The sequence below is a fragment of the Pogona vitticeps genome, chromosome 3 (assembly GCF_051106095.1).
Source record: "Pogona vitticeps strain Pit_001003342236 chromosome 3, PviZW2.1, whole genome shotgun sequence".
In the NCBI taxonomy this organism is placed as follows: Eukaryota; Metazoa; Chordata; class Lepidosauria; order Squamata; family Agamidae; genus Pogona; species Pogona vitticeps.
Genome location: NC_135785.1, coordinates 94,945,371 through 94,969,079, shown reverse-complemented (window position 1 = coordinate 94,969,079; position 23,709 = coordinate 94,945,371). Strand labels below are relative to the sequence as shown.

At 42.6% G+C, this 23,709-nt stretch overlaps 1 protein-coding gene across 5 annotated transcripts in view; it reads right to left on the bottom strand.

Moving 5' to 3' along the window:
* Positions 1-23,709, bottom strand: part of CTNNA3 (catenin alpha 3) — a 1,002,073-nt gene that overhangs the window by 757,157 nt on the left and 221,207 nt on the right. The window lies entirely within an intron of this gene.

Below are 23,709 nucleotides of genomic sequence, written 5' to 3'. Positions count from 1 at the left end.
GCAAAGCCTTGGCAAGTGTGCCCAGAGCAAGGGGGGTCTAGTCAGGGACAATCTGAGGCGCGTAGGTAATCTTCTAGGTGTACCTCACGGGGGAGGTGCGCTAGTGGAAGAACGTGCCAACTGGGGAGACTAGATTAGGGTGCTCTGAGGCAGCCTGTTTTTGGCGGGAAAAAAGCTGAGGCAAAACTGTGTAGTAGCAGTGATCTAGCCTGCCTGCTGAGAGGCCCAGCAGAGGGGGGTAGACTCTAACTCGCTACAGTTGCAAGTAGTGCTGAAGGACAGCAGCAATCTATAGGGAAAGCTGGTTCTGAGGCAAAAGAGAAAAAAAAAGTGGTCGTTTTATTTTGAGGCTTGACTTTTTAAAGCAGCTTGTTCTGAGGGGGGATTATGCCCTTGACTCGAAGCCAGATGGCAGAAATGGGTGAAGTGAAAGACCCCCAGGTTGACCAAGGTTCTGAGGATGAATTTGGCTCAGTGCAGGGTGACAGCACAGGAGAGCAGAACCCAGAACTCAGAAAATTGCTCATAGCCCAACAGCATGAACTGAGGATGAGGCAATTTGAAGTGGAGGAAAGATTAGAGAGAGAAAGAAGGGAGGAAAGGGAAAGGCAATTTGAAATGGAGGAAAGGGAGAGGCAAAGACAATTTGAATTAGAGAGAGAGAGAGAGAGAATGGAGAGGGAAGAAAGAATGGAGAGAGAGAAAATTGCTCTGGAAAAAGAAAGGATGGCGTTTGAATTAAGAAAATTGGAAATGATGAACCAGAACAATAATAACAATAGGGATTCTGAGGGAGGCCAATTGTCTAAAGCTGACCTGAAGAAATTCCCTGTGTACCACAAGGGAGATTGTCCTGAGGTGTTCTTTTCCTTAGTGGAAAGAGCGTTTGTGGACTTCTCAGTGAGGGAAACTGAGAAGATGACCATCATGCGATCTTTAATCAGTGGTAGCCTGGCCGAAGTCTATGCCGAGATGCCTGAGGAACTGTTGAAAGATTTTGCAGAGTTTAAAAAACTGGTGTTTGCCAGACATGGGATAAATGCGGAACAGCTGAGGCAAAGATTCAGGTCCCTCACAAAGAGACCAGAGCAGACTTTTACCCAAGTGGGGGCTCAATTGGTGAGGCTGCTTGAGAAATGGCTATCTCAGGAGGGGACAGAGACCTTTCAGCAGCTTAAAGATTTGATAGCGCTGGAACAGTTCTATTCAGTCCTGCATGGGGAACTGAAATTCCAGGTGAGGGAAAGGAAACCAAAATCTGTGGCAGAAGCAGCCGAGATCGCAGATTTTATTTCCCAAATAAGAAAGCCCTTGGGTGAGGGGAAATCTGTAGGTAAACCCAAAGAAACCTACAGCAAGTACTCTCAGGGACCAGGGAAAAGCCAGCAAGGGGGAGGGGCCCATGGTGCAGGGAAGCCCTCAGAAATGAAACCAAGACCTCAGATTTTGGAGGGAAAACCAAAACAAGATGAGAGAGAATCAAAATACACCAGAAAATGTTATTTCTGTCAGGGAAAGGGCCATCTAATCTCAGAGTGTGAGAAATTAAAGCAGCTAAAAGGAATTGTGCCTCAGGATTCGAGTGGGACTAAGCCAAAAGCTGTGTTCTGTGTCCAGAAAGAGCAAGGCTCATTGTCACTGAGGGAGCCTGTTGCCATGGCTACTCAATCTGGAACAGCTACATCTGCTGATCAGGCTGAGGAAAATGGTCCTCTTGTAGAGGTCAGGCGCTGCCTGCTGGTGAGAACAGATTCTCAGTTGTTTGAGACAGCAGGGGTGGACGTAGGAATACTTGACCGTCAGTATCGGGGGCTGCGGGACACTTGTTCCCAGGTGACCCTGTGCCATCCAGATATTATTCCTAGGGAGTATGTAATCCCAAATGTGAGCATGAAGGTGGCAGGGATTGAGGGGCAGGTGATCTCTCTGCCAGTAGCGGAGGTACCTGTCAACTTTCAAGGCTGGAGGGGAGTTTGGCGGCTAGCAATTTCATCGACTCTGCCAGCAGCCGTGCTCGTGGGAAATGACCTGGCTGAACATGTGAAACGGGTGCTAGTGATTACACGTTCACAAGCCACCATGGGGACAGTTCAGGGGGGTAATGATGAGCCAGAGACGGAAGCAGAGGGGAGTTCAGAAGCTGTGGTGGAAACCTTAACCACAGACAGCAGATTTGGACAGGAGCAAAAGGCAGACGCCACTCTCCAAAAGTGTTTTGAACAGGTGACAGACACCCAGCTAACACCTGAAACCCCAGTGAGATTTCTGGAGAAAAAGGGGATTTTGTATAGAGAGACCCTGAGGAATATCTCAAAAGGGGGAGATGGGATCAAAAGTCAGCTAGTGGTACCTGAAAAGTATCGCCCCATGATCTTACAAAGGGGGCACTCTGACATGTTTGCTGCGCACTTAGGGGTGAACAAGACACAGCAGAGAATTACACAGAATTTTTACTGGCCTGACATAGGGAAGCAGATCAGGGAGTTCTGTAAAAAATGTGATGTGTGTCAAAGGCAGGGGAATAACCGCGACAGGACCAAAGCAAAGTTGTGCCCTTTGCCTGTGATTGACACTCCATTCAAATGCATAGGGGTGGATATTGTGGGACCTTTGCCCAAGGCCACAAAGAGGGGGAACAGGTTCATTCTCACCATTGTGGACCATGCCACGAGGTACCCTGAAGCCATACCCTTGACTAACATTGAAACTAACACAGTGGCAGATGCCTTGGTGGGGTATATGTCCAGGATGGGATTTGCCTCAGAAATAATCACAGATTTGGGAGCATCATTCACATCAAAGCTCATGAAACGCTTATGGCAAATCTGTGGAATTAAGCACAAGGAAACCACTGCCTATCATCCTGAAAGTAATGGGTTAACTGAGAAGTTCAATGGGACTCTAATGCGCATGATTAGGGCTTACTTGGCAGAGAATCCAAACAATTGGGACCAGAAGCTGCAATCCCTTTTGTTTGCTTATCGATCAGTGCCACAAGCCAGTACCGGGTTCAGTCCATTTGAACTTTTATTTGGGAGAAGGGTGAAAGGGCCCCTTGATTTGATCAAACAAAATTGGGAGCAGATCACCCAGGATGACCCACAAGACGTTGTGACATACATAGACACCTTGATGAATGACCTAAAGAGAAATCTAGAGCTGGCAGCAGAAAACCTGCAAGCTCAGAAGGTCAGACAGAAAACATGGTATGACCGCAAAGCTAGAGAGAGGCACTTTGACCCAGGGGAGGAAGTGCTTTGGCTTAGGCCCTGCAGAGAGAACAAACTGCAGCTCAAATGGGCAGGACCATATAGGGTCATTTCCAAGATGTCAGACCTGAACTACCTAATAGAGCAGGAGGAGAACCAAGCAAGGAGGGTGGTTCATGTGAATGCCCTAAAACCCTACTACAGAGGGGAACAGAGGGTTTTATTCGCAATAAAAGCAGCTGAGAGTGAGGAAGCTGAATTACCTTTCTGGGAGGGTAGAGGGGAAGTAAAATACAACCCAGAGGAGGTAAAGATCAGTCCTGCACTCACCCAAGACCAGCAGCAAGAACTAAAAATGCTGCTCATTAAATATCAACAGGTGTTTTCCAACAAGCCGGGGATAGTGAAGGGAGTGATGCATCGGATCCACACAGGGGATGCACCCCCGCAGGCAGTATCCCCATACCGAGTAACGGGACCCTATAGGGACAAGGTGCGGAAGGAGCTGGACGAGATGCTGAGGGAGAACATAATCGTCCCCTCTTCTAGTCCTTGGTCCTCTCCGATAGTCCTTGTGGACAAGCCTGATGGGAGCATTAGGTTTTGTGTCGATTACAGGAAATTAAACCGTGTAACCACTCCTGATGCCTACCCAATGCCCAGGCTAGACAACCTGATTGAAACCATAGGGGGTTGTCGGTTCATCTCATCATTGGACCTGGTAAAGGGATATTGGCAATTAAGAATTGATCCCAGGGATCAAGAAAAGACTGCCTTTTGCAGCCCTTTTGGTCTCTATGAATTTCGAGTCCTGAGCTTTGGTCTCAGAAATGCACCAGCCACATTCCAAAGGCTGATGGACCAGACCTTGGCAGGGCTCAGTGACTTTACAGTGGCCTACATTGACGACATAGGGATCTTCAGTAATACCTGGGAAGATCACCTGATACACCTGGAGTTAGTGCTGCAGAGGTTAAGTGCAGCAGGGCTAACAGTAAAGGCCAGCAAGTGTCAGCTGGGTAGCCCAGAAATAAAATACTTGGGTCACATGGTAGGGGGAGGAGTGATAAAACCCCTGGAGGCCAAAATAGAAGCTGTTCGTGATTGGCCCAGACCCAACACCAAGAAAAAAGTCAAATCATTTCTTGGGTTGGTGGGCTACTACAGAAAGTTCATCCCGAGGTTTAGCGAGATTGCGGCTCCGCTGACCGATCTGACGAGGAGGAAGGCTGATGACCGCATCCCGTGGACCAGCGACTGTGAGGCGGCGTTCCAGAGGTTGAAGGAGGCGCTCGTCCAGTATCCAGTGCTGCGTGCTCCAGACTTCGACCGGGAGTTCATCATCTACACCGATGCGTCTAACAGCGGGGTAGGAGCAGTTCTGTGCCAGGAGGATGAGAATGGTGACCAGCATCCAGTGTCCTACCTGAGTAGGAAACTTCAAAAAGGTGAGAGACATTTGGCAACCGTGGAGAAGGAGTGTTTGGCCATAGTCTACGCGATCCAGAAGGCCAAGCCTTACATCTGGGGAAGACATTTTACTCTGTGCACTGACCATTCACCACTGCAATGGTTAAAGACAATGAAAACCCACAATAGCAAACTTATGAGGTGGGCTTTAAACCTACAGGACTATGACTTTGAAGTGAAGGTGGTCAGAGGGTCAGTGAACTGTGTTGCTGACGCCTTGTCAAGAAGACCTGAAGATTGAAGACGGCGAAAGAACATGGACTATGTATATATATTGATGACAAAAAGTTAAATGTACCTATTTTTTGAATTTGGTTTGTATGAATAAAGGTAAATTGATGTAATGTATATGGTAAATGTTTAAATGCCTAATTGATATGGTTAACTTAGAATGTAAGTATAAGTAAGTATGATATTGTATGTATAACTGTTTTGTGTGTTTATCCAGGTTGTTTTTTTGGTGAAAAGCACCTTAGCTTTCCCCCTACAAAACAACTTATAAAGAGGGGAGGTGTTACATACAGCACTGATGTTACCTGTCTGTCATGGGTTTGGAGGGAAAGTTCCATCCTATGGGGAGTGGAAGGCGGGACATCAGGAGGAGGGGCTGTACTGTATATATATGTGGAGCGTGTGTGGAGACGCTGGGATGTGACAAAGCAGCAGCTGGGAAGAAGAAGCTGGTGTGGGAGTCTGTGTGTCAGACAGGGTACTACTGTGTGTCAGTACCAACCTGATAGGTTCAGGTGTCTGTTGGTTAGCCAGAACTGATAGGTTCAGGGTCTGTGCTTCAAGTTAAGGGTTCTGTGTGAACCAAACTGTATGCATGTATGAATGAGAATAAGCCACGTTACTTTATCTTATTCACCTGATCATTTTATTTTCCCTGTGTGTTGTTTTAAATAAACCTTATTCTTTTATTTGTTAAAAATCCATCCCTGGTCTGTGTGACTTCTTATAGGGAATGGTTGGTGGCAGCTTAGTTAACGTGTGGCAGATCCCAGTAGGTCTGGGTTTGTCACATCTCCTTCCGGGCCTCCCTCGGCGTCAGTCCCCTCAGCCGTCCCTGCTGGCTATGTCGGGTGACTCGGGTAGATCTGGGTGGGAGGAGGCGATCTGCCAAATATTGAGGTCCCAAACCGTTTAGGGCTTTATATGTAATCATTAATACTTTGAAGTCAATGCGGAAACGAATAGGTAACCAGTGCAGCGCAGCCAGAGTGGGGGAGATGTGCTGATATTTTCTCACCCCACTAATAAGCCTGGCTGCTGCATTCTGGACCATCTGAAGTTTCCGCAAGAGCCTCAAAGGCAGCCCCACGTAGAGTGCGTTACAATGGTCTAGTCTCGAGATTACGAGCGCGTGGACTAGAGTAGTGAGGGCCCCCTGATCAAGATATGACCGCAGCTGGGCAATCCGCCATAGATGAAAATAGGCAGAACGGACCACGGACGCCACCTGGGTTTCCATGGTTAGTGCCGGGTCCAGATGTATCCCCAAGCTGCGGACCTCACTCTTTGTGGCAAGGGTCGTAAAAGAGATGTAGAGCTGTGTGTCATCAGCGTACTGGTGACACGATGCCCCACACCCTCTGATGACCCCGCCCAGCGGCCTCATGAAGATGTTAAACAGCATTGGGGAGATGATCGACCCCTGTGGAACCCCACAATTGAGATTCCACGGGGCCGAGACATTCTCCCCAATCTGCACTCTCTGGGGGCGGTCCTCTGATGAACCCCGCCCAGCGGCCTCATGAAGATGTTAAACAGCATTGGGGAGATGGTCGACCCCTGTGGAACCCCACAATTGAGATTCCACGGGGCCGAGACATTCTCCCCAATCTGCACTCTCTGGGGGCGGTCCTCCAGGAAGGAGCGGAGCCAGGCAAGTGCCAGGCCGCCGACTCCCAGCTCGGAGAGCCTCCCCAGGAGGATACCGTGGTCGACGGTATCAAAGGCAGCTGAGATGTCGAGGAGGACCAACAAGGACACATTGCCCCCATCGGCCTCCCTCAACAGGTCATCCAGCAGTGCGACCAGTGCCGTCTCTGTACCATAGCGTGGCCTGAAGCCCGACTGAAATGGGTCTAGAGCATTGGTTTCGTCTAAGAGCGCCTGAAGCTGGTCTGCCACCACCCTCTCAACCACTTTGCTGAGGAAGGACACACTGGCGACGGGCCTATAATTGCCAATTTCATCCGCCGCCAGATTTGGTTTCTTCCTGATGGGCCTAATGAGTGTCTCCTTGAGGGCAAGGGGTACCTTGCCCTCCTGGAGAGACCCATTAATTATTGCAGTGGCCCATTCAGTTGTTACTGGCCTGGCTGCTTTGATTAGCCAGGCCGGGCAAGGGTCGAGAGAAGAGGTGGTGGCCCGACAGCGATCAAGCGCCTTGTCTTCTTAATTTTCAACTGCAATGTTGCTTTCGTGTTCTCTTTTTTCACTTTTTTTGTAGTCATTTCAAGTCACTACTGATTTCTGTCAGTAATGTGGTAACATCTGCACCATACATTTTATATTTTGAAAACCATATGATTAAACTTTTACTGTCTATAGGCAAAATTAACCAAAGCTACTGATATTGTCCAATTGAGGGATAGAAGAGGAGGAAATTTTTGGTATAAAGCAGCTTGGTTACCATTTATAATCTTTTGGAGGCATGTACAAATAGAACCATTTTATTTTAGTATAATTATTTTGATGTTGCTTTCTCCCTTGTACTGCAAATTGTAAAATGCACCCTTTTTAAAATACATGAAGTTGATTGCCATTTATTGTGATCTAATGATCTTGAGTTTGATAATTTCATAGAAGTCCCTGAATGCCACACATTATACATCCTCTGAGAGAAGACATGCATTTCATTAGCCTGGAGGCATACGCAGAGGGTTGTATGCCTGACCCTGTATTCTGTACTGGAGCGAAGTTTTTTTTTTTAAAGGCAGAAATTCTTGTACGGGAATAAATGTATGGTTTATGGGCTCTATAGAATACTCATGAGACCAAAAACTAGTCAGGAATAATTCAAACATTCTTCAACAGGGAATTCCATCACCATGGACTGTTTGAAAAAGCTAACCACTGAACACTCTGCTTCTTTAATTCAGCAAATGAGTGACAGGAAAAAATGAGTGGCTAATGATGCATGTGACCCTGTGGCTGAAGACTGTGAAGGACCCCAAAGGATACAGGCAAAACAATATAACTGTGATACATAATAGTTGATCAGACTGAACATTAAAAAGAAAAAAAGTAATGAATACAGAGGGAGAAGACACTTTATGCCATTTTTATGTCCTAGCGGATTTCAAATTAGCTATAATCATTATGGGAAAGGTCCAGGGGCCATGGTAGACAGTTTAACAAGGAGTTTGACTCATTTGAAATAAATATTACAAAGGCAGCTAAGACATTAAAGGTATCTTAGAGAGAATATAATACGCCCATATGTAACTGAAGAGCATCTCCTAGTTTCAGTGCTGCAGTTCATTTTAACCACCTTAAAGAGGTAAGGAAATGCATGTGCTCAGACTGGCTTGTTTTGGGAAGTTGGTGCTCAAGTTCTGAGGTGAAAATTATCCTTCATAATTAAGTACTCTTCATAATCTTTGTTACAGACCAGCTCTAGTACATACTGTGCTGCCCTGGTGGCAAAAGAGGAACAAAAAAAGGGAACAACAGTAAAAAGAATAACCTGTGAGGAAAGGCAGCAGGAACGACTATATTTTTCTACATATAAGATGCTACTTTTTTCCTAAAATCATTACACTAAAAATTGAGGGGTGTCATGGAAGTAAGCTGAGGAGAGAACAAAACTGCCTGTACCTTGCCTCTGTAAACAGGCTTCCTTCAATCACGAGGCTTAGCTTCCTACAGTTAGGAGACTTAGCTTCTTCCAATCATGATCATTATGGAACTGACATCAGCTGATGCTGAACAAACCACCTCGTTGGAGGTAGAGCATGTAAGTTCAGATACAAAAGAGAATCGTAATGTCCGAGTGTTCTGAGCACAGGGGCTGAATTCTCATAGCTAAGTTAAGAGTTCTTAATTTTGGGGTTAGAAAAGTGAGAGTGTCTTATAAATGGAAAAATATGGTAGGTATGTTTAGCTTGGATAAGAGATGGTTGTGGAGAATGTGTTGTCACTCTTCATATCCAAATGGCTGTTACATAGGAGAGGGTAAGAATTTGTCTTTGTTGCTCCAGAGAACAGAACCAGCTCCAATAAGCTTCTATTTCCAGTAGGCAGATTTCAGCAGAATGTTCAGAGAGCAAAACAAGAGCAATTTGGCCATGGGAGCATTTGACTAAATGGTAGGTTTGCTCTCTTTCATTAGGGCTTTCTGAACAGAGGTTGGTCTGCCATTTCTTGGGAATACTTTAGCTCTGTGCCAGCAGAAGGTTAGAACGGATGGCCCACAACACTATGGAGTGTGCCATATCATAACTGCTTAGCATGTAGGTATTAAAGACAAGAAGCATCGCAGGATGAAAGTGGCAGCCCTAATTCACCGCCAACATGGCTGAATACATATGGAGCCAAATCTATACTTTCTAAAAGTATTCAGCCTGGACAGAGGAACCTACCAGTTGTTTTCTCCCATATTCTGTTTTTTTTAAAATACCAATTTGTTTCCATCCTCAATAGGAAGACATTGGCAGATTTGTGAAATTATTATCAAATACAAACTTAAACAAAAATCTCATCCATCCCTGTTGGAGTTGGCACATCAGATGAATATTTGTGATTACTGTAACTTTGTACAAAAGTCTTCCTTGAACTGGTATCCTTCAGAAGTGCTGGACTACAACTCACATCGTCTCCTGATGCCATAGCTACTGTAATTTAATACATATGGAAGGCATCAGAGGTGTCATGTCCACTCTAGAAAAAAAAATTAGTACACACAGAGAACAAATGTTATTCTTGGATGCCTAGTTTTAAAAGACAGGTGCGTGCCAAGGGTATTTAGCATCTCAGTCCTCTCTTCTTGCACTTCAGGTTTCCACAAACTGTCTTAAGCCTGTCTCTTTACCTTAGAGTAGTGGTTCCCAAACTATTTTCACTTGTGTACCCCTTGGCAGCCTATTTCCATAAACTGCACTCTTTATATTAGGGGGTCAGGGCTAGGGGGCCCCTCTATGCCGTCTTCTCTTCAGTCCACTTCCCCATCACCTCTCATAGTATGTACAAACATGCCAGGACAGGGGTTAAAATCCATAAATAATTCTGCCCCATATAAATTGCTCTCAATAGGAAAGAAACCCCCAGGTTAGTGGCAGAACAAAAACGCCACCTGGAGGGAAAGCCTTCCAGTAAAAGGCTGGGCTTTTATATGATGGGCATGGAGAAAAAGAAGAAGCCAAGGGGTTTCTTGTTGCTCAGGATATAAATAAGTGATTTACACTGTTGATGTATGTGTCTTTTTCTGCCATTCTTTTTTTTAATGTACTCCTAAATGTTCTGATTCAAACTCCTGGGGGTACTCGTACTCCAGGACGGGAATCACTCCCCTAAAGCCTGGAAAACTGTGATAGTAACAGGGGGATTTGGGGAGTTGCAGTCCAATAGTAGCTCTTCCCAGTTGAAAGATACTATTTGTCATCTGTCAGAGCCTGATCAGCTGTGTGTACAAGGACGTGACTATGCTAAGCAATTAAAAAAAAAACCTGCTCAACTAGCAAAAGCGCAATGAAATATTTGAGAATCTCCATTTCTCCTTTATAAGGCTCTCAATGGAGACAGATGGACCAGTCTATTTCTGGCTCACATCAATTTCTCATGTATTCAGTGAGATGTCTGTTCCATCCTGTTTCCTTATCAACTTGCAAATGTTTTCTTAATAAACTGCATGAATATTCACATTACTCTGGGATGTATTTTTTTGCACAGAATACACACATGCATTTCCCTTAAATATGCATTTTCTCCTAAATGCTTGTTTTCTAGACTTGGATAGATTTTGATGGTTGGAGTCTGAGGTTTGAAAAGTTGAAGGCATGGAACATTGTCTCTCAGTGTAGGACCAGTGCAAAGGAGGCTTTTCCCCCTGATTGATTCCCTGTCTAGCATCTTCCTTCCTTCCTTCCTTCCTTCCTTCCTTCCTTCCTTCCTTCCTTCCTTCCTTCCTTCCTTCCTTCCTTCCTTCCTTCCTTCCTTCCTTCCTTCCTTCCTTCCTTCCTTCCTTCCTTCCTTCCATTTTTACATTGCCTTTTTGCTTAAAAAGACTCAAAGTAGCTTACATCATTAAAAGACAATACAGTGGTGCCTCGCTTAACGACAATAATCCGTTCCAGGAAAATTGCCATTAAGCTAAAATGTTGTAAAGCGAAATTTTTAAAACCCATTGAAACGCATTGAAAACCGTTCAATGCATTCCAATGGGCTAAAAACTCACAGTCCAGCGAAGATCCTCCATATGGTGGCCATTTTCGGTGCCTGTATAGCGAGGAATCCGTCCCTAAGCACAGCGGGGAGCCATTTTAAGCACCCGGTGGCCATTTTGGAAACCCGACGATCAGCTGTTTTTGATCGTCGTAAAGCGAAAATCAGTTCCCGAAGCAGGGAACCAATCATCGCTAAGCGAAATTCCCCCATTTAGACTATTGTTTTGCTCAACGCAGAAAAGTACAACAATCCAGTTAAAAATCCTACTCAGGCAGCCAGTCCTTAAGGGAAAGCTTACCTGTGTTATCCTTGCCGCTGTCTCTTGTTTGACTATGGCAGAGAAAATTCAGACCACTCCACTTCTGAGCTCAGCTTGGGGATGAACTCCGCATCAGCTATCCATTGCCTCATGGTCCACCTTCACATTAGGTAAATCTAGGGTGCTTTGCCACTCCATATTAGACCAACTAGAATTACAACTGTGTTCAGATTAGGAAAAACAGAGTGGTAGCTCCCAGACTTGGACTACTAGGTTATGACAGGTTGTTGGACTACAACTAACCAGAAGTTATAGCTAGCATGGTACATGCTTAGGGATTCTATAAACTGTAGTCCAGTAATTCTGGGAACTACTGGATAAGTGGACAACACAACATGTGATGGCAATGGTTTCATAATGATGTCACCTGGATTTTTCATGAAAACTGTGAAATCAAATTATGGCATTCTCAGGAGGGAAAAGGCTAGTGTGGAAACAGGCACAATAGTAAAGAGCATTTGCAATTAATCTGTGTTTTATTTGCATTTGCCTTGCTCTTTTCTTCATAATTGTGTCCATGCACACACAGCATCAGAAGCTCAGGGGGGGATTTTCTAGCAACTGGGGGGGGAGAACAGAATTTTGGACAGTGCCTCATTAATTTTAATTTCATTTATTATCTAAATATCTAATGTGGCTAGGTGCACCAGTACCTTCATTTATGTGCTTATCAAGGCATTCAAAATGTATCTTGCCTAACTAATGCAAGGGCCAAGAACGCAATCTGTAGCAGACTACATAAGGCCAGGGTGGTTAACGATAAGGAGCAGGGACCATTTTGCATCTGTATAAGTAACATCCACCCCCTTTAAGACAGATAGAGTATCAAGAATCATTCGTCATGCTAAGCCCGGCGACTCTGCAATCAATGCCTGGCGCTGCCTAGGAGTCAGACGGCCTTATAGGAAGCAAATCTAAGCAGTAAATTACAAGGTACAGAGCTAGGCATCGATTGTGCTCCTTGCTTATTTATTTCCCAGGTCTATACAGTGACAAAGTATCACTAATTTTATCCCATAAATCTTTAATATTTCTATATACAGTGTGCTGCATAAAATATAATCTTAGCATTTAATGATGCTTTCTAGCTGCACCTTTGCGGGGCAATATTTTTCCACCTACTATATTCTGTGTTTTTGTTTGAGGTAAATAATGGCCACAACGGGAGTCTCAATAAAGGGCACAGGTCAACACAAGAATAAAATTGGACTCCAGCCTAGGGAAGCCTATTCTTTTTTTTTTTTTTTAAATCCACTGTACAACCAGGAAGCATTTCTAATGTAATTAATGTTTGACCTCCAGAAGCACATGTTCTGCATATGATTTTATTGCCTGCCACTGGCTCTCTTCCTCTGGGAACTGTATAGTTACACAAACCAATCACGACCAATAGGTTTGGCATTATTAAGCACGTCTTCTTCCTACCTAAGGCTGCAATCCTAAGCAGAGTGACCTGGAAATAAATCCCATTAAAACCAATAGGATATATTACCAAGCAAACATGGCTAGGGCAACGCAGTACATCTATGGAACAATCATCTTGTACATGATGGGGTTCTTTAATGGGTTGTTATAAACAGCCGTGGCTCTCAAAGCAAGCTCTTTAGCCAGCCCAAAACACACCGCTGTCTGACGTGCAGTATTCAAAATCAAAAATGGAACAAAAAAAAACAAAAATAAAACCAAACACCTCCCCCCAGCACACTACTCGGTATTCTAGCCTGACCAGGTCATGTCAGAATCCCATGATTCTAAGATCTCACAAGCAGGAGCAGATCTACTATGAAATGAACGAAGCTTAAACTGTAGTCCACAAGAAGTGACTGTAGTCCACATTTGAAAACAAGTTGTGGTGATCAGTTATGAAACAACCCCACTGAAAAAGATGGCAGTGTTTACCTGAATGTTGTCACTGGTTGCAAAGGGGGCCCCCATAGCAGCTCAAGCTTCAAGGCCCCAAAAATGTATGTCTAGCACCGCTCACAAGAAGAAGGGAAGGAATTACTGTACAAGATTTTTGCTGCACTTCATACAAAGTCTGCTGCCTGAGATAGCCACTTCATCCTGCCTTATGGTTGGACCAGTTCTGGCCATCTGTAAAGTGATTCACAGCTGTGACCTTTGCTCTTCTTTGTTTTGCCCCGTGAAGTGCTTTTGCTTAGGTAAGTGCATAGTAGCAGGTTACAGAAACGTGGGCAATGCATCCTGATGAGGAGTACTTCCTATCCTGGCAAATGTCAACTGAGACAGCCTTTACCCTGACTAATACCACCTGAGATGGATCCCTAGAATTCACACGTAGTCTACTCAAAACACAAGCCACACAGTTAGAGTATAAGATTTCAGAGTGTGGGGGAATAAATGAATTTTTAAAAAACCACACAAACACCTCTATATACACTTGAAAAAAAACTAGGAAGTGTTCTAGTTTTATGTATTCGCAAAGGCTGCTCTAGTTTTCTTCTCTAATTTTTGGAGAGTCAAAGTACTCTAGATACAGAATCCCTTACAGTGAAAAAGTTGGCAACTGTTTTATTGTTCTATTTTTTAACCATTTATTTATATTCTGCCATTTATTTATTTATAAACTGCCTAGAATAGTGCATTTCACTAATAGGCAGAATACTCTGGCCAAATTATAATAAATAAATAATTTGGCCATATGATCTCTAGCTGGATGATTTGAGAGGATCGTCACACATGATGGCAAAATATTATTCTTCCTTCATGTATGTTCTGTCCCTCCTAAAAAATTATTTTGTTCTACATAAAAAAGAGGATTTCTCAGATTTTATGAACCACAACCTATGAAGCTCAAACGTAAACTGCAAGCTGTAATGTATATATCAAGAAAATAGCCCATAACTATATATTTATTGGATCAGATTTTATATTTCTCTCTTCAAAAGGCTGTGAATTTTGCAGAACAGTATGCAACCTTACAGGCCAAGTCTCTGAGAAGTGTGAACATACAAGTGAGCTGTATTTCATTGCTCGAAGTTTAAAAAGGCAATTTTTGCAGTCTATTAATGCATAAAGCTACCTGTTCATACCATGGAAATCATCAAGTTCTATTAGGAAAGTAGCTTTCTACATTGGGGCACCGACTCTGGTAAATGAAAAATTCATAAAGATTTGCAGTAAATGGAGGCACACCACTTATTGCCTGCCTCTAGGCAGAAGACGAGATGGTTGGAGAGTGTCATCGAAGCTACCAACATGAATTTGACCCAACTCGAGAGGCAGTGGAAGACAGGAGGGCCTGGCGTGCTCTGGTACATAGGATCACGAAGTCGGACACAGGTTAACGGCTAAACAACAACAACAAAGGATAATACACTAATCATGATTGTTGCCCAACTCTCATTCTATTTTACAAATCCTTTTAAAAACAACTGGCTGTCAGATTTACCCCAGATGCATACACTGAAATCCAGGTGTGAATTCAAATGCTACTAATATGACAGTTGATCAGGGCAATCGAATTATCCTGCATTCAAACATTGGCATTAATTCTACAAAACCACATAGTGGTTGATAATAGGGTTGAAAGGATTAGCTAATTAACTGGCATCATTAATTTACTATTTCATTAATTGATTTAATGTGTAGATTGCAGATTAATTAAACCATGTTGCACAGGAGGAGACAAACCACATTAAGCATGAGCACTTAGCGCTGTCAGCTATATTGTTAACAAGCTTTGTACACCTCTTGACTCTTATGTCTGATGGACTTGTATTGGCAAAGTTCAAAGCTGAGTGGCTGAAGGAAGGAAGCAGAACTTAATTATCACATATTGTCACAGGCAGTAATTTTTAAAGAGGTAGCTCTCCTGTTCTGTTTCAGCATGCATTAAAAAAAGAAATAAGAAAAACAGTACTGTGGTATCTTGAACACTAATGGATTATTATAGTATTTAGGCCACAGATTTTTCTAAACAGGCCAGAATCCTACTGATCATTTAGGCTGGCATAAGTACAATGGCAAATTATCACTACTTAAGAGTTGAAGTATATTCCTCATCACTGGCCAAGGCACTTTAAAGTGTTGATTACAAAAATATGTGAACTATGGGTAATTAGCTAATGCAAAATGTTGGTAGGTTAATGCACAATGTTAACCTGTTGCCTTTGAAGTGGTGAAGCAATGAGTTCAGTACTGGTTTGCTAAGCCAAGAGTTTTGCAAAAGGAAAGAAAAGATTTTTTTTTCACTATATGCAAAACTGTTGTGAAAAACAGTTTTCCAATATATACATATAGGCACATGCAGACGTGCACACACATATAGGCCAGATTATCTCATGGTAGGGGAATGCCAATCTTTGTATAGTTCTTTTCTCACACTTATCATCTAATTATTGGTAGGTATAGGGGAAGATCATTACCCAGAATTCAAGTTGCAGTGATTTGGCGTGATCCTGTGACATATTTGGTGGGTTGAGATATTGAAACAGACGGCAGAGAATCCTCCCTTCTGTATTTTATGTACTCTGCTGTTTTATGTTATTTAAAATATAGTTATCTATTGATGCCACACATATTAGATAAATGAGATACATTGGTGTAATTATAAAGAGTGTATTTTCCTCCTCTCTCTCTCTCTCTCTCTCTCTCTGTCTTCACCACAGGATTCTACGCATGCACACATAACATTATGAACTAACAACAATTCCTCCACCTTTCCTGCCCTGCCTCTTTTTTCTGTTAATTTCCCTAACTTCCCCCAACCCAAGAATGAACATTAGGAAAAGAAGAAAGAGGAAATAACCCATAAACAAACACATAAAAATTAATGTCTCTTTCTTGCAAGAAAAAACACCTCCCCCCCCTCAAATTATTTTATTTTAAGCCAAAGCAGATAGCTTATACTTGTAGAAGAGGACACCATGTTAGTCTGTGCAAGCATTACAGAGCGGGGGAAAATTAAAGAGTTAAAAAAAAAAAGACAAAAATGTGGTGTCACTTTAAAGACTACTTTTAAATTTTTTTCAATGTGAGTTTTCATGGACGGGTCCACTTCATCAGACAAAGGAGATGGAGATATAACATGCCAAATATTTATATATGGCATCATGGTTGTTGTTGGTTGGTAAGAAATTCAGTAGGTGTTAAACACTGTGATTACAGTGTCTTTGAAATGGAGGTCTTTAGTAGAAATTTGTGCTGTAAAGAATGTGAGAACATAGCATAACTAGGTCAAAACACATATGTCAGACCACTCATTGCAACCAGTTGTTTAGAGCAGGGGTCCCCAACCCCAAGTCCGTGGCCTGGAGCTGGTCTGTGGCCTGGGCCGGACCGGGCCGCAGAGACAGATCTCCCTTCCGCATGCACTCCTGCCCCCCCCACAGCCCCTTCGTGCATATGTGCAAGTGCATGCACACATGAGCGCCCCACCCCTTCTTGAGTGCGCATGAGTGCCCCTGAATGCCCTTCTCACATGCACATGAGTTGTGCACGCCCGCGCAAGTGAGCACCTGCTCCTTCTCACATACGTGCAAGTGCAGGGAGTATTCCCTGCCTTCCCCAACTGGTCCGTGGAGTTAAAAAGGTTGGGGACCACTGGTTTAGCGGATGTACCTCCTCTTTTCCATCAGCTTTATTCAGTTCTGGATTGTTTTCAGACTTAATTCAAACTACTGACTATTGCTATTAAAGCTGCACCTAGATTACAACCAGAAGAACTCAAGGACCACCCTCCTGTATCAAGTTAAATCCCATCTGGAGAAAACCTGTGGCATACCCCACCTCCATCCAATTTGGTTAGCAAATATCTTCTGTGTTATTGTACTTAAGAGGAAAACCTGCGGCTAAGAGAGTCATCCCCATGTGTCAAGTGATTTTTTTTTTTTTTTTTTTTTTGCTTTAAACTAAAGTTCTTTCTGATCTAGTAGGCCTCTGGCTTGCTGGATGTTTTAGTTGTTTCTTTCCTTCATTTGTTCATGTATGTCCCTTTGGTTAATAGCAGGGATGTGCCATTTTGAATTTTTGGACTACAAATAGGATAATTCTAAGTCACCAGAGTTCTGCCTGAGAGACAGACATCTAAATGCTGCTAGTCAATACTATGTTTTAGATGGCCAGGCAAATTACTAAACAGACAGAGAGATAGATGTTTGGATGCAGTGATCAGAGTGCCTGGTCAGCATTTCCCATTCCTTAGGCTTTCAGGGCGAACACCTGAAACAAAGGGTATGCATATCTGATGTCACAGTGGATGGGCCTTCTGATATCATGGGAAGTAGATATTTGTGTAACAGATGCAAAACAATTTTATGCAGATGTGTACTTAAGAGAGAGAGAGAGAATATGGATTTTTGCACCACCTCCTAAACAAAAATATATAGTCATGGCCAGAAATATTGGCACCCTTCCAATTATGTCAGAAAATGCAACCCTTCCCTCAGAAAATTCTTGTAATTGCAAATATTTTGGAACTCACATGCTCATTTCTTAGGTTTGTGTTGGAACAACACAAAAAAACAGAGAAGAAAAGTCAACTCTGATAAAATCCCACAATTATTGGCACCTTTAACTTAATATTTGATAGCATCCCCTTTGGACAAAGTAACGTAAATCTATCACTTCCTGTTACCATGAATGAGTTTCTTACACTTCTCTAGTAGAATTTTTGACCACTCTTCTTTTGCAAACTGCTCCAGGGCCTTCAGATTTGAAAGATGCCTTCTCCCAACTGCTCTTTTGAGATCGCTCCACAGGTGTTCTATGGGATTCAGATCTGGACTTGTTTCTGGCCATTTCAGAACTCTCCAGCGCTTATTTGTAACCATTTCTGAGTGCTTTTTGAAGTGTGTTTCGGGTCATTGTCCTGCTGGAAGACCCATGACCTCTGGTGGAGAGGCAGCTTTCTGACACTGGCCACTACACTGCACCCCAAAATTATTTGGTAATCATCAGATTTCATGATACCGTTCACAGTCAAGGCATCCAGTGCTAGGAGCAGCAAAGCAACCCCAAAACATCTTTGAACCTTCACCATGTTTGACTGTAGGGACGGTGTTCTTTTCTTTGTATGCCTCATTTCTTTTTCTGTAAACTGTGCAATGATGTCCTTTACCAAAAAGCTCTACTTTTGTCTCATATATCCACAATATGTTCTCCCAGAAGGATTGTGGTTTTTTCATATAAGATTGGGCATACTCCAGTCTTGCTTTTTTATGCCTTTGTGTCAGCAGTTGTGTCCTCCTAGGTCTCCTACCATAGTGTCCCTTTTCATTCAGATGGCGATGGATAGTGCGAGCTGGCACTGTTGTACCCTGTGTCTGCAAAGCAGCTTGAAGTTGTTTAGAAGTTAATCTGGGTTCTGTATCCACCATTCAAACAACCTTTTGTTGTAATCTTTCAGTAATTTTACTCTTCCGTCCACGTCCAGGGAGGTTAGCTACAGTGCCATGGGCTGTAAACCTCTTGATGTTATTGTGCACAGTGGACACAGGAACATTAAGATGTCTGGAGATTGTAGCCTTGAGATTGTCAATGTTTTCCCACAATTTTTGCTCTCAAATCCACAGACAACTCTTTACACTTCATTGTTTTCTCCATGCTCAGAGTCACACACAACACAAAGGTTGAGACAACTTCTCTCCATCTTAACTGGTTGCAAGTGTGATTACTATATTGGCCACACCTCTTACTTGCGGCAGGTGTGTCTAAATAGAAATTAAAGGAGCATCATATACTTGAAAAACAATTATTTCTAACAATTTAGACAGGATGCCAATAATTTTGGCCAGTGCATTTTTGGGCTTCTGTGTGGGATTGTATCAGATTTGACTTTTCTTCTTTTTTGTGTGTTGTTTCAACACAAACCAAAGAAATGAACATGTGAGTACCAAAACATTTGCAACTGCAACAATTTTCTGAGAGAAGGGTTGCATTTTCTGACAGAATTGCAAGGGTGCCAATATTTTTGGCCATGACTATATGTGCAAGAAACATAGAAAATAGAAAATAGAAAATAAATAAATAAATAAATAATAAATAGAAGCATCTTTGTGCTGAGCCAGCAAATGCCAGCCCCAGTTGGGAATGGGAGATGAGGACTTAAGCTTTAAAGCCACCACCCATGATAAAACCAAACTTCCTTCTCCTCCAGCACAGTCTGTGTGGTTTCTTCCCTTACCTGGAGGCCAGTAGACACACAGCAGTTCCCTGAGATCAGCACCCTGTTACCTGGCCATGCTAAAACTCTTCTCACAACCTGGGTTCAGTCTCAGGTAGCCGGCTCAAGGTTCACTCAGTCTTCCATCCTTTCGAGGTTAGTAAACTCAGCACTCAGCTTGCTGGGGGGAGGGGAATATGTAGCCTGCATAATTAAACTGTAAAGCACCCACAGTGTGCTTTAAGCATTATGGGGTAGTATATAAGCAGCACACTTTGCTTTTACCTTGCTTTAATACATCACATGTGACACTCTAAGAAATAATTGCATTACTAATCATTACATTGTTTTTTTTAAGTAACAATATTGATAGTATTATCCAAAAGCAACATATTATAGGTTACAATGCCCCTTATAATACATTATTTCTAAGTGCTAAACCAATACAATTATGCTTAGTTACTTCGTCTGTCACGAAAATGTGTACAAATAGTACACATTAATATTTAGCATTACTTTTGGCTTCATCTTAGTTATTGTAGAAAAGTTCTACTTCTTTGATGACAAAGATTTTAAAAAGTGGTTTGTTTTTTCTACCCTTTTCTGCAAAATGCACAAACTTCCAAAGATGTAGCCATGGTCTCAGTCTTTGCAAAACTTCCCTTTTGTGATGAAAATGACAAAGTCGCTAACAAGCTGGCGAGGCTTGACAGTGCGACTGCGCTTTGCCGCACCTCCACAGAAGGCGCGAGACCTTCAGGGTCTCATGAGACTTGTTCAGAGAGTGGGAGAATGCCCCTGGCTATATAAGGGGTGTTCTCCTCACTAATCATTCTCTTCTTTTTCTGGCACCCACCCACCCTATACTAGTGTGAGTTTTTCTGGTCACCTCTTAGGGGCTGGATAGGAATTTTTGATCTTCATCCTGATTGGCACGTGGATGGGGGTGTTTTTTGCCTATCCCCCACTGGTAAGGGTCGTTGGCCTTTTATGGTGAAAATCTGGTCACACTGGCGGGTAGTGCGGAAAAAAACAGGTATTTCTCGGTGAGTCCCACGTTAAGATCAGGTAAGCTAACAGCGCATTGGACTTCCCAGGGCTGCGAATCATGCGATTCAGCACCTGGGTGGGAAAGATGCGCTGGGCCACTTCCGGACCAATAGTCATCAAGTAAAGATGGCTCGAGGTCGGGGGGGGGGTGTTTATTAGCGGCCAGCCGGCTTCTTGCTGTCCTTAAGACCGCGAGAACCTGGGGCTGGAGACTTGCCCATATGATTATGGATTTATCTGTTTCCGCACTACAGCAGGCCCCCCTTTTCCAATTGATCGGCAAAAAATTCTCTGAATAATTATCAATAAAGTGTGGCCTGTGTTTTAATCCATAATACTTGTCTCGCATCTTTTTTCCGGGGTTGGGGGGCAATGTCATGTCATGGATACAAGAATTTCCATAATTGAAGATTAAATTATTCAAGAAGAATTCAAAGTCATTCAAACATTTCCACTCTTCAGTTATGTGTATTGTATGGTAACGTAATAGCTCTTGTCACAATCAGAAGATTTCCTTTCTCTTTTTTAAATGGAAATGTAAGGATACACTGTATAACAATTTAAGTCAGTGTCAGTATAATAAATAATGTCTAAAATTCCAAGATTAATAATATGCCTTTATAAATCACCAAAACAATAGTTTAACCACCAGTATGGCACATTCTGTGTTCCAAACAAATCTCTGTAAAAATATTATATATCCCACAACTGAATCAGTCTATATACATATGTTTTTCTTGTTCTGTGCTACCAAGTCAGGACTGACTTATAGCGACCTTAAAAGGGTTTTTTGAAGCGAGATAATTAAGGAGTGGTTTTACCAGTTAACACACAGTATTGGGCGTATAGGACTATAAAGAGCTTTTGAGTGCACTGTGATTAACATTGAATTTAAAATATGTTTTCTTCACAGACCTGTCTTAAAACTGCAAATTATGCTATCATTATATCATTGCTATCATTATATCATTTCCAAAAAGTTATATCCATTAATATCCAGGTTATCTTTAATGTCATACACTGGGGGGGGGGAGGGCTCTAGTTACCATAAAAATTTTCATTCTGTTTTCATCTTCCAATTTTATATATTCCATAATCTTAAAACATTTCTCAGGTTCCATATTTTTACCAGTCATAATTTTAAGACTGGTGTTTGATTACTTGTCCTCAAAGAGTGACTACAATTCTAATGTGGACATTCCTTTTTCAGGACCATCTTGTAAATAAAGGGATCCATCTGATTCCACTTTGAGAAATATGAATCAATTAAGAAACTTCCCTCACCATGCTATCACCAACAAGGCCATCATCCTTTCACAGGCAGACAGAGAAAGTAAGATGAAACTGTGCCCTAGGAGAGGAATGCCAAGGCTCATTTACCTTGCAGGGATGGCAAGCTAGTATTTCACAAAGAACTGGTGGCTGAGTCGAATATGCAGGCAAGCTCAAAAGCCAATAATCTGTAATGGATGGAATGTGAGACGGCACCTTGGGACCTTCAGGTCCATGTCCCCACTGAACCATAAAAGACATTTGATGATCTTGGGCCAGTCATTATCTCTAAGCTACACCGGCCTCACAGAGTATTGTGAGTGTCAAGTGGAGACAAGAAGTGTATGCCACTTTGAACTTGTGTGGAGGAAAGGTTGTATATAAATTATAAAGTACTCAAATAAGCTCACTGGAGACAAAAGCCACATGAAGAGATCCTTCAGAAATGAGGATAGGTTGTGAACAGGGGTGGTTTCCTTTGTGAACAAAACAAGTGGAAGAGGGCAGATCCAAAGCAATGACTTCTAGGTACTTGAAGATTTTCCACTTTGAAGCCGACCAATGCCTGAGAAAAGGTTCTGTTTTTAACTTATTTGTGCTTAGGGTCTGCTATGGTAAGAACCTTGGATTCTGCTTCTCAACCTTGTCTCTCAGAGCAGAATTAGCTATTACAGAAAGCCCATAATTAGAGTAACATTGGAGAGATAACTAAGGTAGTCTCTCTTTGCAAAATCCGACTTCAAAGGAATCCTGTGCTCATGCCCTAAAGATCAGTCATCAAAGCAAACTAATTTGCATATCCTCCCCAGGTTTATGAGAAGAGGAATCTACTTTCTTCCCATTGTTCTGTGTTAAAAATGGGCATCCTGCTAATATTCTATATCCTTTTCTCCTCAGATACTCTTAGTGATGCCATTATCTCCACTGAGTCTGCTGTGAGACTCAGCCACTTTAAGGACTTTATTCTTGCAACCAAGGGTTATCTGTAAATTTGGCTTTTGGTTTTGACTTGTGTCTGGTAAATTCAAAGACTGCCATTCTGTCCATGAAATGCTCTCATGAAGCCTCACGTAATGCCTCTACTTCAGTACTAATATCCCCACCTAGATTCTTTTACATTCTGGAATAGTACTCAGATTCAAATAGCAGAAGCATGATTTGCCTCCATCAAGTTCCTGGCGCTGGCAAAACACAGCATGGAAGCCCTCGGGTGTGGTTTGCTGGCAAGAACACAGCATGACTAGCTTCTCATCATAAAATATACAGTATTATGTTAACATTTGCTCTATTCATATTGAATGTCAGTTTATTACTCTACCACCTTTAAACTCACAAGTGCATTTGCACAAGAGGACTTAACATTTCACCCAAGCCTATAAAGGGTTTTCATATACTAGGAAGGACTGTATTTTAACAGCTTGTTTAGAAGAATTTTGTATCAGAAAGACAGAAGTATGGATGGGAGAGACATCAATAAATCAACAGCATCTACCGTTATTTTAAAATGTGGCCATTTCAGATGACTCCAAATAAAAATAAAAGTGGGTTGAGCAGACTGGTAAAATCTGTGCTCCACTTCCAGCCCATAATCTATCATTTCCATGCTAATCTGGGCATGAAATCTATTGTGCACAGACCATGTAAGTAAGAAATTGAAGCAGTTTCTTGGTTGAAATGGAAGTAGAAGTACAATCTCATATTCTTTTGGGGGGAATACAGGAACAATTTCATATCCTTTATATTATTCTTATATATCATCTTGATTTTCTGCATCATGTCTCCCTCATCCCTAGCCAGCTGACCAGTAGCCAGGCCAGCTAGAGAAGGAGGAGTTGAAAACTAAGGCTTCTTGACGGGTGCAAGGTTGGGAAAGG